The 16,037-nt window shown below is 38.4% G+C and overlaps 1 pseudogene; it reads left to right on the top strand.

Annotated features, from left to right (window-relative positions):
* The first annotated feature begins 2,958 nt into the window (after positions 1-2,958).
* On the top strand, positions 2,959-15,656 carry LOC117910742 (annotated as a pseudogene).
* Positions 15,657-16,037: the final 381 nt, after the last annotated feature.

Genomic DNA, 16,037 nt, shown 5'->3' with positions numbered 1-16,037 from the left:
CATCTTGGTTTGCTTTACATTACTCATCAGTTTGGGCTCGATTATATGCTGGAATCTCTTGATTTTTTGGGTCATTCCCTTCTTGTTGTTATTGATCTTGCTGTTATCCTTGTGGTTTGGCTTGGAGTTAATGGAGTTATGTTTCTTATATATTTTGTAACTCTAGCTTGAGATCCCCTCACCCGTATTAGCCTATGGATGTCACCTGAAATGAGGCTCTAATACGTTCATGTTTTTACTTCTTTCCTCGTCTATCTTTCCCCTGTTTTTGTTTTGGCTCCTTTTTTCTTCCATTTTGTTTCCCTGTTACTGGTGCGTTGATGAGACTGAATATCAGAGCTGGGGGTTCAGTTTATGAGGATTTCTGATTAGCAATACGATGTTCACATATTAAGAGAGCCATGCATTATTATCCTGTGCAGTCTGCATCTCCAAAGCATTGTTACTAGAGTGAGTAGATAAGAGGTTATACAGGTTGAAGGGGGTGCCCAGTTTTGGTTATCAAAGGGAGAGTATGAGATGACGCAGCAAGTAAATATGGCTGTTAGTCACAATAGGGCGATGAGAAGCATGTGATGGCAACTTTTTCTCCCTACGCTCAAGGCATGATGGTGTGATGTCGTGCCGTTTTGGGGATCACTTCCGTGGTCGTTATTGTAGTTTACTACGGGTTCTCGCGGCAAATAAACGGAGAGGTTCCATTGTCCGAGATGACGTTCGTTTTGCCGTTTGAAGCTGCTGCTGTGATTTTCAAGGCTATGCTAGGAATATTGGCATAAAATCATGAGGTTAATGTGATATGGACCATGACTACACCCTCCGTTCATCAAACATTACCTCTGGGTCTATTCCTTCAGGCCCATGAATTTCACTTAATGCCCTTTCCCAGTAGTGGACCCGATTACCATATCCATCACTCTCAACCCCCTTCTATGTCTACTTTATCCCTACCTGGCCCCACAAACATCCATTATACATTCCTTTAACTTATCACCCATATCCTCCCATGTCGTTCACTCCATCATCCTATACTCACTACATACATGCCCTTCCATTATTCATTTCACCTTTTCTCATCTTCCTACTCATTCTCATCCCCATACTAACCACATACATGCACTTCTATCCATCTTTTCACCACCTCTCACCGTTCAAACCCACTTTCCCATATTCATACATGCCATCCATTCCTTCTAAACCAATCAGACTCGCTCCATTGTACCCATCATCACGTCCACCTTCTCATACCACCACCCTATCTGCCCATCTTCCTATTCTACCCATATTCACATACCCCTGAACCTATCTCACTCAAACAAATCCTACCACCTCGCAGATTATTATGGGCTCTGTCTTAGTTATCGCATGGATATTCGGGAAGGAAATCTAAAGTGCGTTATGGTGAATTTCTTGAATGTGGAATAGTGGCAGATGAAGCGAAGAGGGTTCAAACAAACTGGGGAATGAGAAACACATGGATTCATTTCCAGATTTCGCCAGAGATTTGCGTTTGATAAAAAAATGTTCCTGCAGCAGTTTCTTCGTGACATTATTGGTCATCGTTCTCACAGGGTTCTTCATCAAAATTTGGAGCCCTAGTGTTCACCCCTAGATCGTTTTACTAGTGCATTAAAGCCGGGAAATTTTGGGATCAGTAGAGAGCGACTCGAGCCTGGGAATCTCAGGTATTCATGAAGGACTACTCAAATCTATGCGCATCCTGGGATACACATCGGTGAAGAAATAGTGATTTACGTCATGTGAGCATCAGGCTTAGAGCTGGATTTCATGAAACAGAGGAAGTCAGTTTCAGCGGTTCGGAGTTAGTATACCATGTCAGACACGCTCTTCGATCAGTCCCCTTGGGTGATAGTGATAGTCATGATCAGCTGATTGGAGTACTGCACCATAAAGAACGCCTTGCCTCCAACGAGGTGGCCCTGTTAGTGACGAGTTTAAAGGCACTATCTGGAGCAATTTCTTGTATAGATATAGTTCATCATAAGCCTTTGCTTTCTTCTATTTTTGGAACGAGCCTCTGGAACTATGGACCTGATGTAGTGGGTGCAGGGGCTGTGAGTGGGGCAATGGAGTGCTGGGGCATTGACAACAACAAAGAACTGCTACGGTGAGACTGCGCCAGTGTGTGGAATGACTTATTCAGGAGCAATCATAATTTAACAAGAAGCAGTGCGTCACTTACATGAACACATGCCTCAAATTGTTGACATCTGAGCTCAGTGGAGAGGTTATCCAAGTTTCCGAGACTGTAAGTCAATTTGCTTCATGGGTGAACACATAATTGTTCACTCATGTGTTGAATTTTCTGATATAAAAGTTCTTTCAAGCACAGAGGGAGACACTTGTGACAGCCTGGATACCGACAGAGGAGTACATCAGCAAATATAGAGGAAAATACACATTCACAGGGGGCAAGGCAGTTGGGTACTGGAACTTATTTTCCATACCATAGACTCCCTTTGTGGCTGAAGATATTCTATACTTCATCAACGGTATCTTCCGTCTCAGGGCCGAGCTTACCATCAGACACTAATACACATCCCCTTGCATCTCTGCCCTCAAAGCATTTCAGGCTAAACTCCCATTTTCTGTCATACTTGATAGAAGCCTCTACCATCAAGAGCAGGCTGGGATGAATGCTGCTGCTTTCCCGTCGATTGATCCCTTGGATGTATTTTATTTGTTGAATCCTAGTGGTGATCACAACAGCTCACAAGCTGCATTTGAAAAAATGGTTTAGATATCAAAACATGGAGTGTAAAGCTGGAATTGCACCCACAGTTGAAGACTCGGTTGGAGCTTTGAAAAGTCACGACCTCTTTATATATATTGGTCAGGGAAGAGGGGCACAACATGTTCCCAGGCATGAGGTTCAGAAACTGGAAAATCGTGCTGCTACTCTCCTAATGGGATGCAGTAGTGGATCATTGTCTCTAAATGGGCCATACACTCTGCAAGGCCATGCTTGATGCTTGGTTGAGAGAAAGATCATCTCCTTCTGTGGTTTGTGCCCAATGCCGTTTGGTTGCTGAATTGAAGTCCATGAGCATAACTGGTGCTAAAGGAGATGCTAAGAAGAAAATTCCAATGAAGAACAAGGTCAGCACTACAAATTTGGGTACAGTCAATGTGGATTTCAGACCATGACAACAAGCTGTTTGTCAAACAAAATGACTCAGGAGTCCGTTTGCCACCTACTCCAGACCACCTGCTGCATGGTTTGCATGGCCACCTTTGGGCCATGTGACATTCTTGGATTTCTTTTCATTTGATTTTGAAAATGTTTTCTCAGATCCCATTTTGTAAATATCTTTATCAAAATTCTGATTTTCAAATAATTCCAATTTTCTCATCTTTCATCCTTAGGATTTTTTTAGGATCACCCAAGAATCCTATTTTTAATAAAACTTGGTTACCATCTTTCCTTCTGGCAAACAATTTCAACATCTCTTTTGTTTTAAAATGTTTTAAAATAAGTATGAATTAAATTCCGTAATTCCGAATAATGGAATTTATGGAATTAATTCATGCAAAAATAAACGGGCTTTGGTGGGGGCCCCACATATGTGATTATAATTGACTGATTGACTGGTTGGTTGACTTGTTTGCCATGTGTGATTGATTTACTCTATTCCTTGACATACATATAGTCATTCTGTGTTTATTCACTAACCCCCTTTCATGATAGCGCGTTGCTGTTCGTGGTCCAGGTACACATCCACTCGCATCCTAGTCATTTTCTTTGCATGTTTTGATTCTCGTATGTGCATGATTCGTCCTAGGTGTTCATTGATTTGCTCATCAATTGCCATGTCAGCTTCATTTTTATTAGTAGAGACCCGACTTTAGGGACTTAGAGGGGTGCTACGGTCTTTACCGTACCTTCCCGATAAGTAACCTGACCCCCGAACCCGATCCGGTTTTTCGTAGATCACCTTTTCCAAAATAAGGAGTCACACTTAGGGTTTTTCTTTCTTATTTTGTTTACCCTTTAAAAATAAAACAAAAATAAGTGGCGACTCCAAGTCATTTTCAAATAATCAATAAAAATCAATTTTTTTTTCAAATAAAAAAATCGAGCTCGCCATCGAGTGGGAAACGTATGAGCTCGAAATGCGGGGTCCACAACGTCATTATTCAAAACAAACATGACCTAGTTCTTTACCCGAATTTAGGGAAAACCATGCATAAATATTGCTAGTTCAGATAAACTCATAAATATCCTTGTACAAAATATAAATGAGTTTTGAAGAATGAAGAGACAAACCAATTGTAAGATTTCTCTTTCTTTTTCTTTTACTCATACAACAACACTCTACACAGGTGGATTACCACCAACCTTTCTTTTTCCAACTCTAACCACAACCCCCACTCCTATCCTTATCTTTAATTGTTTTTTTTTTTGAATTACTATTTGCACCAATTGGATCATATATTGGAAAATAGTGACTTGATTTGATAAAATGACCCATTATAACAAAATGTTTTAAGGTCTAATTTTTATGGTTGGTGAACCAACTTTTTCAAACAAAGTAGCCAAAACATACAATAAAGTTGAAAATACCAACGCAAAATCCACTTAGGAAAACACAAAACCTTAACAAGGCAAAGTTGAGATCCATCAAGTGTAACAGTGAAGGCCAAGTCAAAAGAGTTACTAGAACAAACACTTCAGCAAAAGTTTCTTTTAGATTTTTGTTGGTAATTTTTATATGGTTTAAGAAAGTTCTATGGTACTGTGGACCCTGCATTTCGGCTCATGTGTTTTCCACTTGATGGCAAGCTCGATTTTTATTTTGAAAATGATTTTATTTATTAAAAAATGACTTGGAGTCGCCACTTATTTTTGTTTTATTTTGAAAGGGTAAACAAAATAAGAAAGAAAACCCTAAGTGTGACTTCTTATTTGGAAAAGGTAGTATGTGAAAAACCAGATCGGGTTCGGGGGTCAGGTTACTTATCGGGAAGGTATGGTAAAGATCATAACACCCCTCTAAATCCTTAAAGATGGGTATCTACTAATGAGATGAAAAAATCATGACATCTAATAAGGAAATCAATGAATACCCGGAACGATCATGCACATATGAGAATCAAAACATGCATAGAGAATGACCAGAGTGAGAGTGGGTGCGTACCTGGGCAACAAGACACCATGCGCTATCAGAAGAAGAGGTTAGTGCACAATAACAATCACAAGCTATGTCACACATGCCACTAAGCATAGTAAGAAATCATCAAATATCACATTCCACTCAGATTCATTTTTAAATGAAGCTTCTCTGATGTTGGGCCCCCACCAAAGCCCATTTTATTTTTGCATGAACCAATTCCATAAATTCCATCACTCGGAATTACGAAATTGGATTTATGCTTATTTTAAAATTTTTTAAAAACAGAGGAGATGTGAGAATTGCTCACCACAAAGGGAGATGGTGGCAAAATTTTATTGAAAAGCAGGTTTTTTTGGAACCTAAGAACTCTAAGGATAAAAGATGGGAAAATTGGGATTATTTGAAAATCAGAATTTGAGAAAGATATTTACAAAATGGGATTTGAGAAATCATTTTCAAAATCAAATAAGAAGAAATCTAAAAATGTCACATGGCCCAAAGGTGGCCATGCAAGAGTATTTTTCTTTTGTAGCCTCTCTTTCTCTCATCAAACTCTGAAAGTAGGTGAATCCGGATGCGCTGCTGGCAAAACCTTTGCATCCGCTTTCCCACTAGGCTTGAGTGGGTTTGCTTTGATTTAAATAGTGAAAGTTATCTGGATTGCCCAGCTTATACTTCTTAGCATTCCTTCCAGATGCACACAATTAATAAAAGCAGTGATAATTCCTTTTAGGATCTGTTATCTGGACTACACGGGACCGTTCAAGAAGGTAAGTTCTAATTGCAGTGCCAGATATTCTACCATTGGCATGAAACTGGATCTCAACAAATTTGGCAAAATGACTTAAATGGTCATTTCTAACAGTTTTCGCATTACCAAATGCCTCCAAGAGCGGATTAGATTCTAGATCTCGCTGGTCCACTATTTTGTCATCACCGGCAGCACGCCCACCAACATATGTAAGATACTGCATAATAAGCTTTGTTGTCTCGGTTTTCCCAGCCCCACTTTCACAACTGACAAGTATAGACTAGCTTTGAGCCTTGTTCATCATAGCTCTATATGATGCATCACCCATTACAAAAACATGAGGGCTTAGCACACCAAATTGAGCACCCTTATATTGCTCCATCATGTGCACATTGTAAAGATGAGGAAGCTTTATGAATGGGTTAACAACAATCAACATGCTTCTTGTGTATGTATAAACGTCATTGAGAGCATATCTTGAACCTGAAAGAAGATAGTGAGACGAGCAAAATGAGCCATGCAAGTCTGGCTAAAAGTGTTGGCTATGCCGTCGGTCAGAAATCGGTATGCTATCCTGATTGGTGACTACTGCTATTGGAAATTTCGGGCATAGAGGTGAAGACTTATTGATGAAGGCAGTGGCCTAAGACCCAAAGAACAGGATTATAAAAGAAAAAAACTACAAACTGTGGCAAATACAGGTGGGGTGATGGTATGGAGGATGAACTGGAAGTAGTGGGCGGTGGGTATGAAGGATAAACAAATGTGCTCTGCCATGCGAATCAGATGCATCAGTTGGCTGTGGGCCCAATGGAGGCTTCTGAATAATGCATCATCTTCAAATTGATGAATGGTAGTTTTTCATTTGTTCATGTACAGAGTATATATAGAGGGTAATCACCATTCTAAGAATGGGAAAGAATGATACAAGGAAGGAATGATATAAGGAAAGAACAATTAATATCCTAATATCTCAACATTCCTAATGCATAAACATTCCTAATATCTCAACACTTCCTCTCAAGTTGGTGCATAGATGTCACACATGGCCAACTTGTCTAAAATTTTTGAGAACACTCGAGTTGAGACTGTAACTTTGGTGTGGATATCGACTAATTGATCTTCTGATCGAATCTTAGGCAATTCCACAATCTTATCATCCAACTTCTCCTTAATGAAGAATCTGTCCACCTCGACATGCTTTGTACGACCATGTTGTACTGGATTATGAGCAATATCACATGCGACTTTATTGTCACAAAACAATCGGATTGGTTGCCTAGATAGGTAACCTAAATCCTGTAAGAGGAGTCTTAGCCATAATGCCTCACAAAGTCCTAGAACCATACCCCTAAATTCCACTTCTGCACTTGAACGAGCGGCGACATTCTTCTTCTTACTTTTCCATGTCACAAGATTACCACCTACAGAGGTAAAGTAACCAGATGTAGATCGCCTATCATACACTGCACCAGCCCAATCAGCATCAGTATATACTTCTATACTCTGATGATCAACATTTTTTGGTGAACAAAATTCCCTTCCCAGGAGCATTCTTCAAATATCTCAAAATATGCATGACTGCATTCATATGTTGCTATTTAGGATTATGCATGTATTGACTTACTACACTCAATGCATAAGCAAAATCTGGTCTTGTATGAGCTAATTACATTAATCTCCCCACAAGTTTGGTATCTTCCCTTATTGGTTGATACTTGATTAGGCTCAACACACAATTTCAGACTTTCTTCTATTGGTGTATCAACAGGTTGACATCCCAACATTCCAGTCTCCTGTAAAAGATCTAAGACATACTTTCTTTGAGACAGAAAAATTCCTTCACTTGATCGAGAAACTTCAATCCCAAGAAAGTATTTCAGAGGACCTAGATCTTTCATTTCGAATTCTCTAGATAGATAATTTTGTAGAGTTTTTCTTTTTTCAGGATCATTTCCTGTAACTACCATGTCATCCACATATATGATGAGTGTCGTAATCTTACCATGTTGCTTTTTCAGGAACAAAGTGTGATCTGAATTACTTTGACGATAGCTAAAAGCTCTCATTGACTTTGTGAACCTTACAAACCATGCTCTCGGGGATTGCTTCAACCCATACAATGACTTCTTCAATTTGCACACTTTCTGACATTGCTTTTCTGACACCATGCATCCTGGTGGAAGATTCATATATACTTCTTTAGATAACTCGCCATGTAGAAAGGCATTTTTCACATCGAACTGTTGTAATGGCCAATCCAGGTTTGCAGCTAAAGACAGTAATACTCAAACTGTGTTGATATTAGCTACATGTACAAATGTCTCTGTGTAGTCAATTCCATAAGTTTGAGTGTACCCTTTTGCTACCAGTCTTGCTTTAAATTGTTCAATACTACCATCTGCCTTGTACTTCATAGTATAAATCCAACGACACCCATTGGCTTCTTTCCCGGTGGACATTCTACGAGTTCCCATGTTTCATTCTTCTACAATGATTTTATCTCTTCATTCATGGCTGCTTTCCACCTTGGATCAGCTAAGGCTTCCTGCACACTGTTAGGAATAGGTACAGTAGATAATTGATTTACAAATGACTTATTTGATTCAGATAAATGATGGTTAGACACATAGTTGCTCATGGGATATTTGACTTTGGTAGACAATTCAGGTTCATATGTGGGTTTAGGAATACCTTTATTATGACGGTGTGGTAACCGTTTCATGAATGGATCAGGTTCCAAATTAAGAACACCCTCAACAGACGACGATTGGTTTGGTATTTCAGTGAAGGCATATTCGGACCCAAATTGTTCAGATGGTGGTGATGGTTCAATGGTACTGTCTCTTCTTCAGTTTCTGGGTGGTCATTACTACTTGATTCCAAAGTTGTACCACTCATATCCAACTCACCCGCTTCTTGGTTCACTAGTTCAGATTGTCCAGATTCATCCTCCTTAGAGATATGATAATCATAATCGACAGTCTGAATTTCCTTTTGGTACCCCCCCCCCCCCCTTTTGAAGTTCAGATTCAAATGAAAAATACATCGAATCTTCATGAAACACCACATCCATTGTAATAAACATTCGTCGAGTTGGAGGATGGTAACATCGATATCCCTTTTTGTGCAATGCATATCCAACAAACACTCATTGCAATGCACGGGAATTTAACTTGGTGCATTGGTGTTTGTGTAGATGCACAAATGCCACATAACCAAAAACACGAGGAGGTAGATTTGAGACGATTTGGGCAACTACGACATTAGTAAGAGCTTGGAGAGGTGTTTGGAAGTTAATTGAGCTGGAAGGTATCCGATTGATCAAGTATGCAGCAGATGTGATTGCTTCTCTCCAATAAGATATCGGTATTTTTGATGCTATCAAGGAAGCACGAACAACCTCTAACAAGTGCCAATTTTTCCGTTCAGTGACTCCATTTTGCTGGGGTGTATTGGAACAAGTAGTCTGATGAATGATGCCATGTCCTTCCAAATACTTTTGAAGATCAGAACTCTGATATTCTCCACCATTATCGCTACGCAGAACCCAAACCTTTGCATTGTACTGAGTTTCAATCATTTTATGAAAATTTTGAAACAACAAGTTCACTTCATCTTTGGTCTTCATCAAGCATAATCATGTCATTCTGGTACAATCATCAATAAAAGTAACAAACCAACGCGAACCACTCAAAGTTGGGACTTTGGATGGGCCCCAAACATCAGAATGTATAACCATAAAAGGAATCGGACTTTTATTCAAAATTAACGGAAATGAAGCACGATGACTTTTAGCCAATTCACAAATATCACAACGGAAACCAGAAATATCACTTTTTGCAAACAAACTAGGAAACAATTTTTTTAAATAACCAAAGGAAGCATGTCCCAGACGTCGATGCCACAACCAAATTTCATACTTTTTCTTCTCCCCCTCAGATCCATCTGCTATCAAGGCTTGTCGCAACTTATTTGAATTCTTTGACTACAAGTCCAAGTAATAGAGTTTTCCTCGCTTAATACCACAACCAATCTTTTGTCTTGTTTGGATGTCCTTAAAAATACAAAATTCAGGCCAAAAAATGACAATACAAGATAAGACTAAAGTGATTTGAGAAACTGACAAAAGATTGTAATCTAAAGATGGAACAACTAAAACAGAATCCAAATTCAAAATATCAGTAAGAGTTAAGGATCCTTCCCCAATGACTGGGGTTGTGTTACCATTGGTTGTGGAAACAATTTTTTGTGAGGAAGGTCTAAGGGGTGACACCTGTCTAGAATCAAAAGTCTTATGATCTGTAGCACCAGAATCAATTATCCATGCACTATTAATAACAGGTGTAGAAGTATTTAAAACTTACCACCATAATCTATAGCGGCTACCAATGCAGAGGCTTTCTCAGCAACATTAGCCTCTGTTTTTATTTCGGCAATAGCTGCAGTCGAGGTTTTCTTGGAATCCTTCTTCCGTTGATCATGATTATGATCCCACCAGTCTGGATATCCCACAATTTCAAAGCAACGACTCTTGGTATGACCAGTCTTATTGCAGTGAGTGCATTTGAAGGTTGACTTATTAATATTAGGGCCTGTCTTAGGATGGTTGGTCTTGGATTTGTCTTGCCAATTTTGGGTTGATCGTTGTTGGACTACCATAGCTGAGGTGTCAGGGTTGTCAGATTCTGCTTTCATACTAGCATGATGCACTGCCTCTCTTCGAATTAGTGCATAGCATTCTTCCAAATCGGGAAGAGGATCTTTGCGTAGAATCTCTCCTCGAACTTGCTCAAAGTCACCATCCAATCCAACAAGAAAGGTGTGCACCCATTGTCGTTCAATGGATTTCCAGTATGCTGCAATGTCCTCAGGGTATTTCATGACTACCTTATCCTGATGATCCAATTCGCAAAAAATTTTAGTTAACTCTCCATAATATTTAGAAAGAGACCTGCCACTTTGTTTGACAGTGAAGGCTTTTTTATTCAAAGTGAAAACTTGTAATTCATTACTTCTATCATAGAAGGCCTTTGATAATGCACTCCAAATTTCTTGAGTGGTGGGTAAGCGTAAGTAACACTTCATAATTTCTGGACTCATGGACATTAACAATAATCTCTTCACATTTTGATTCTTAGCATACCATTTTTCATATCCATCTTCGGACTCTTTTGGTGGATTTGTCTTACCTTGAATGTAGGTAAGTTTTTCTCGTTCGGCAATATGCATCTCCACGAGTTGTGACCAAACGTCATACTTTGATTCAGTCAAAATAATTCCTAGATTAAAAGTACCTTCAAATTGAAAAACAATAGTATTTTTTTCACTCATTTTTTTTAATCGCGAAGGAGGGGCGATGGCTGGCCTTACCGAAAAAATACCCAGGATTTCAATACCATGGCTCTGATACCATCTTCAAATTGATGAATGATAGTTTTTCATTCATTTTTTTTCATTCGTTCATGTACAAAGTATATATAGAGGGTAATCACCATTCTAAGAATGGGAAAAAATGATACAAGGAAGGAATGATATAATGAAAGAACAACTAATATCCTAATATCTCAACATTCCTAATATCTAAACATTCTTAATATCTCAACACGTCATACACTTGGACTAACACTGCTCTGCTCAAACTAAGAAGACTCTTCATGATAGTGACAATGGTGCCGCTATAATCTGGAAGGTTCTGAACGGCAGTGACGACGTCGACAGTGTTGAAGAAGGTATGAGTGTGAGCGGTGGTGAATGCGAACAAGCACATCGGCGGCACCGCCGACTGATGAATAACTCCAGTGATGGACAACTATGCATGAAGAATATAGCAGCAAAGCGTTATAACGCTCCTTGTCACGTGCACCACTCATAGTCTACTAAAACTGAAGAAAGAAGAAATGAAAAAAAAAGGCCTGATGGTCATCTCGGTGATGACAGCCATGGAGGTGGTGTCTATGTTAGAAGACTTAGTAAGACAAGTGAAAACCCAGTGTTTCAGGTTTTGAGGCAATCGTTTGCTCATGTTGATTCATGGTCAATGCCTCAAGATCAATCATATTTCATTACCGTTTACCTTCTCATCCACTACAGATGGGATGCTGACAGATTTCTCATTGATGCTTGCCGGCCGATCCAACACTTGTAGTATATCAATGATAGTTTAAGCTAGATATACTTCTGATACTGAAACCCATTCCTCCAATTTTATTTTCATTGCATTGCTTCAAAATCAAGCAGTTGTCACTTGCAGAATCTCGAGTATGGAAGCCAAAACAATGACTAGTATGAAACACCAATGTACAGAATGGGGAGAAACAAATAATGCAAAGGAGTGGAGCTTTTTTATTTTAAAAAGGAATGGACAAGGAATGAATACCCCATAAATATGAAGTGAACCATTTCATTTTCCTTGTCCCGTGGGCTCAAAATTGGTGGATTAAACAAGAGGAATGTCTAAAAAAATGAGATACGAGAAGGCTCTCAAATATTAAACAAACAATCAAAACATAGTTAGATCATCTTTGAGTGAAAGCGGAGAAACATAAGATGAAAACGCAATAACCAAACCAAAGCCAACTCACAAACGATGAAGAAAAATTACCTGAAAAAAAGATGAGGGAAATATGATGATATAATGAACAATGAACCCTAAATAATCTTACCAGGCAATGCTTCTCTCAAACCAAAGTTTGCTCGTCTCCAACTTAACTTCCTTTGCTCAAGCTTCCTTCTCCTCCCTGTAACAGCAACCTAAATCCCCCTAGATGTCTTGCTTGCCCAACCACTCCTCTGTAACCTCAGCTTCATCCCCCTAGCTTGCTGCCCAAGCTCCAGAAACCCCTCCCCCAAAAAATATCTCCAAAAACCCCTCTGCCAAAAGCACCCTCACCTGGCAACTGGTCACTCTCCTATAATAGAAAATACGCTCCCTCGAATATTCTTCAACAGGTGTCACATTCTGATGGCCTCAACCAGCTATCTCCCAATGGCAAAATGCATTACCTGATGACCAGTCTTCAAGCTCTACGTGGCTCCTCGAAATCTGGACACCTGACAAAACAAAAATGCATAAAATGCACCCCAACATGGGGGTCTACAGGTACATTTTTATTATTATACCTATGGTTTAAAAAACTGGATCGGATTGGCCAACCACTTGGTTAAGTCATCTGAACCGTCTAGATGTTCGATTGGCCATGAATTGTTTGAATTGATGGTCAGACCGGTGAACCCTAATTTCCCTTGAACTGAATAGTTCACATTTTTTTTTTCCCATCAAAACGATGTCGTTTTGATTTATATATAAGCCCCTTTTACCACCCCATCTCCCAGCAACCCTAGCCGTCCCCTGCTGCCTCTCCAGTCTCCATCCTATTACATGTCTCTAGAAGCTGCACCACGTTGGAGCAGTTGCCGGAGCCGTTGCCAACAAGGACCCCCTTAGATAGTGGATTCCAAATCTGAAATTTCCCATTGTGTTGCAAAAACTTTGGAATCTTGCAATTTATTTATTTTTTAAATATTTAATATTTTATAATTTTATTGCATATTGATTTATTGAATATGAAATTGTTAATATTCATTACTCATTGAAATTTCATTTGAATCATTTGTTTAGAACTTTAGATTTTATATATTTGTTTACTTGATTTTCATTTTATTTATTTTAATTTTATATTGATTTTTAAAATATTTAATTTAAGTTTAAATAATTTAATAAAATCATTAAAAACCTTAGAATTTATTATTTTTATTTTATAATTTTAATAATATTTAAAATATATATTTATAACGTCACCGGTTCGACCGTCGGTCGATTAGTGAACCTTGAACTAGTAACTTTTCCAATTCGACTGACCCAGTTCTGAAAACATTTATCATACCAAATTTTAAATCTTAGTCTTCAAGCATGTTATTAAATTTGAATTTGTGAACAGAAGTATAAAAGAAATGAGACTTAAATATAAATAAATGACAGCCCTAAAAATGAAAGGATTATTTAGTTATAAACAAATGAGACTTATTTAGTTATAAATAATTAAAACTTATGTGGCTGCATGGTCATTTTTAGTTAATTGTCTCAAAAATATTTTTATGTCTTCTAGATAGGAGCGATTAATACAAACAAGAAACAATGATGCAACTTTGTTCATACTCTATTTTGTAAAATCTATGTAGCTCAGTCATATTCAATTATATATCTAATATATATCAAATGAGTTCCATCATAAGACAACTGATTACACAATGTCACATGTCTTGGTATGTAATAATGATATTCAAGATTACTCTACATTAACGTTGATACCTAGTGCATCTCATCCTTGATCTCTAATATATAGACAAATCCTCTCATCTAGCTCTTACGCCATAGTGTTGTATTATTTTAATTTTGGCGCCAAGCTCCAAACATATTTTTGAGTTATCCTGATGCCCATGAAACATGAATGCCTACATACCTACCTCTTCTGTTATTAGTAATACCAACAAGAGCGCTACAGGCTAAAATCACTCAGTCGAATCACTTCCAAATTGTCGGTTATTTCATATTTTTTTTTTCTACATGTGTGATTTTGGATGTTTTGGCTTTCACTTTTGCCTATAAGAAAAAACATTGGATGACATTTTGTGGAAACCTTAATTAAGACATAAGTCTGACCTCTGAAACAAAAGGGAACACAGTGAGTGCCTTAACACCCACCTTTTTGTTTCTTTTTCATTTTTACAGGTAACCATTTTTTGGTTCATGGAATCAAACCTGAAATCTCCCCAACCCTTTCCATCCTCAGCCAGGCCTGAGGGGCTAATGCTTAGTTCTCTGAGGGGGAACCTGATGGCAGCCCTAGATGCATGGAACAAAGATAACCCACTTTGGATCCCACTATCCTAGGTCCAATTGCAACTTCTCCATGTTTGCATTTGGAATATTATCATTATCTGTTGGATTATCAATTGCTCATTCAGCTTAGAGAGACCATCTTTTGTAGTAATAAATGCACCAAAAATTAAGTGATGTATTGGAACATGATTGTGTGACTTGTGTCCCATCTACAGAATTTTCAAACGGGAATGCCATTACATGTTGTGGATGTGGCGACAAACAGGAATGACATTGCCATTATAGTAATAGTATAGTGGATGTAGTGATACACGGGAACACCATTATTATTTTATTTATTTATTATCATCATCATGTTCTTTTGGATCAAGTTCAAACTCCTCACATGTTGGATGCTTTTTTCAGGGTTCTGGGATCTGAATTAAAGATGCAGATGGTTGTACATGGTACAGGCAGCATTGAATCATATGAACCCCCTCGATTGCATCTTAGCCTATCAATCTTGCTGAAATGAAAGTTCAGTTGGATTGGGGACATAGAGGTATTTGATCCAATTCTTTCCGCCACAGAATCTAGAGTGTTGGAAGCCCTGGGTTGTTCTGTTCTATCAGTCAATGAGCAAGGTAGGTGACAAGCTTCAAAGCCTACACTGTTCTTCATGCCACACTGTGAGGCAAAGTCATACGATAATCTTGTACAGGCGAATTGGAGAGCAGAGCGTTTGAATAATATTGTGTTGTTTGGAAACAGCTTTAGGACATATGAACAGCATGTATCAGAGTTTAGGAGCTCAACTCTTGTTGATTCCTCTAGGCATATCTTGGCTGTTAGAAAGTTCACGCGTGAATTTGCAATCAAGACAGTTTCAGATGATTATTTTGGAGCCTTTCATGATTCAAGCTGGCATTTCTTGAGCCTTGTTGCTTGAGCAGCTTTGCACTTCACAAGCAAGACTGAGTGATGATTGAAAACGGTCGTACTTTTAATTTTTCATTGCATTTAAAACAAGTTTACTGTTCTATTAATACCTGAAACAACCAAGTTTAAGTAGATTAGGAATCGATATTATTTCAAAGTTTGTATTATCACTGATATGCTCTTGGAGATGACTCCAATTTCTCTTGATTTCACATATTGTTTCTCATTCATATCTATCACACTTATTTCTGAAACATATGGGGCTCTTCATTTATATGGGGATGGTTTTGGAAGGTTGGCTTTTAGTCCAACCAATCTACCTATGCTGAAAGCAGCACACATTTTATTCATTACATGAAAATATTGTTTACTCTTCCCTTCAAAGCCATAA

This window comes from Vitis riparia, unplaced genomic scaffold, assembly GCF_004353265.1.
Source record: "Vitis riparia cultivar Riparia Gloire de Montpellier isolate 1030 unplaced genomic scaffold, EGFV_Vit.rip_1.0 scaffold827_pilon_pilon, whole genome shotgun sequence".
Classification (NCBI taxonomy): Eukaryota; Viridiplantae; Streptophyta; class Magnoliopsida; order Vitales; family Vitaceae; genus Vitis; species Vitis riparia.
Note: the sequence above shows the minus strand (reverse complement) of the source record. Positions and strands in the feature narration are given on the sequence as shown.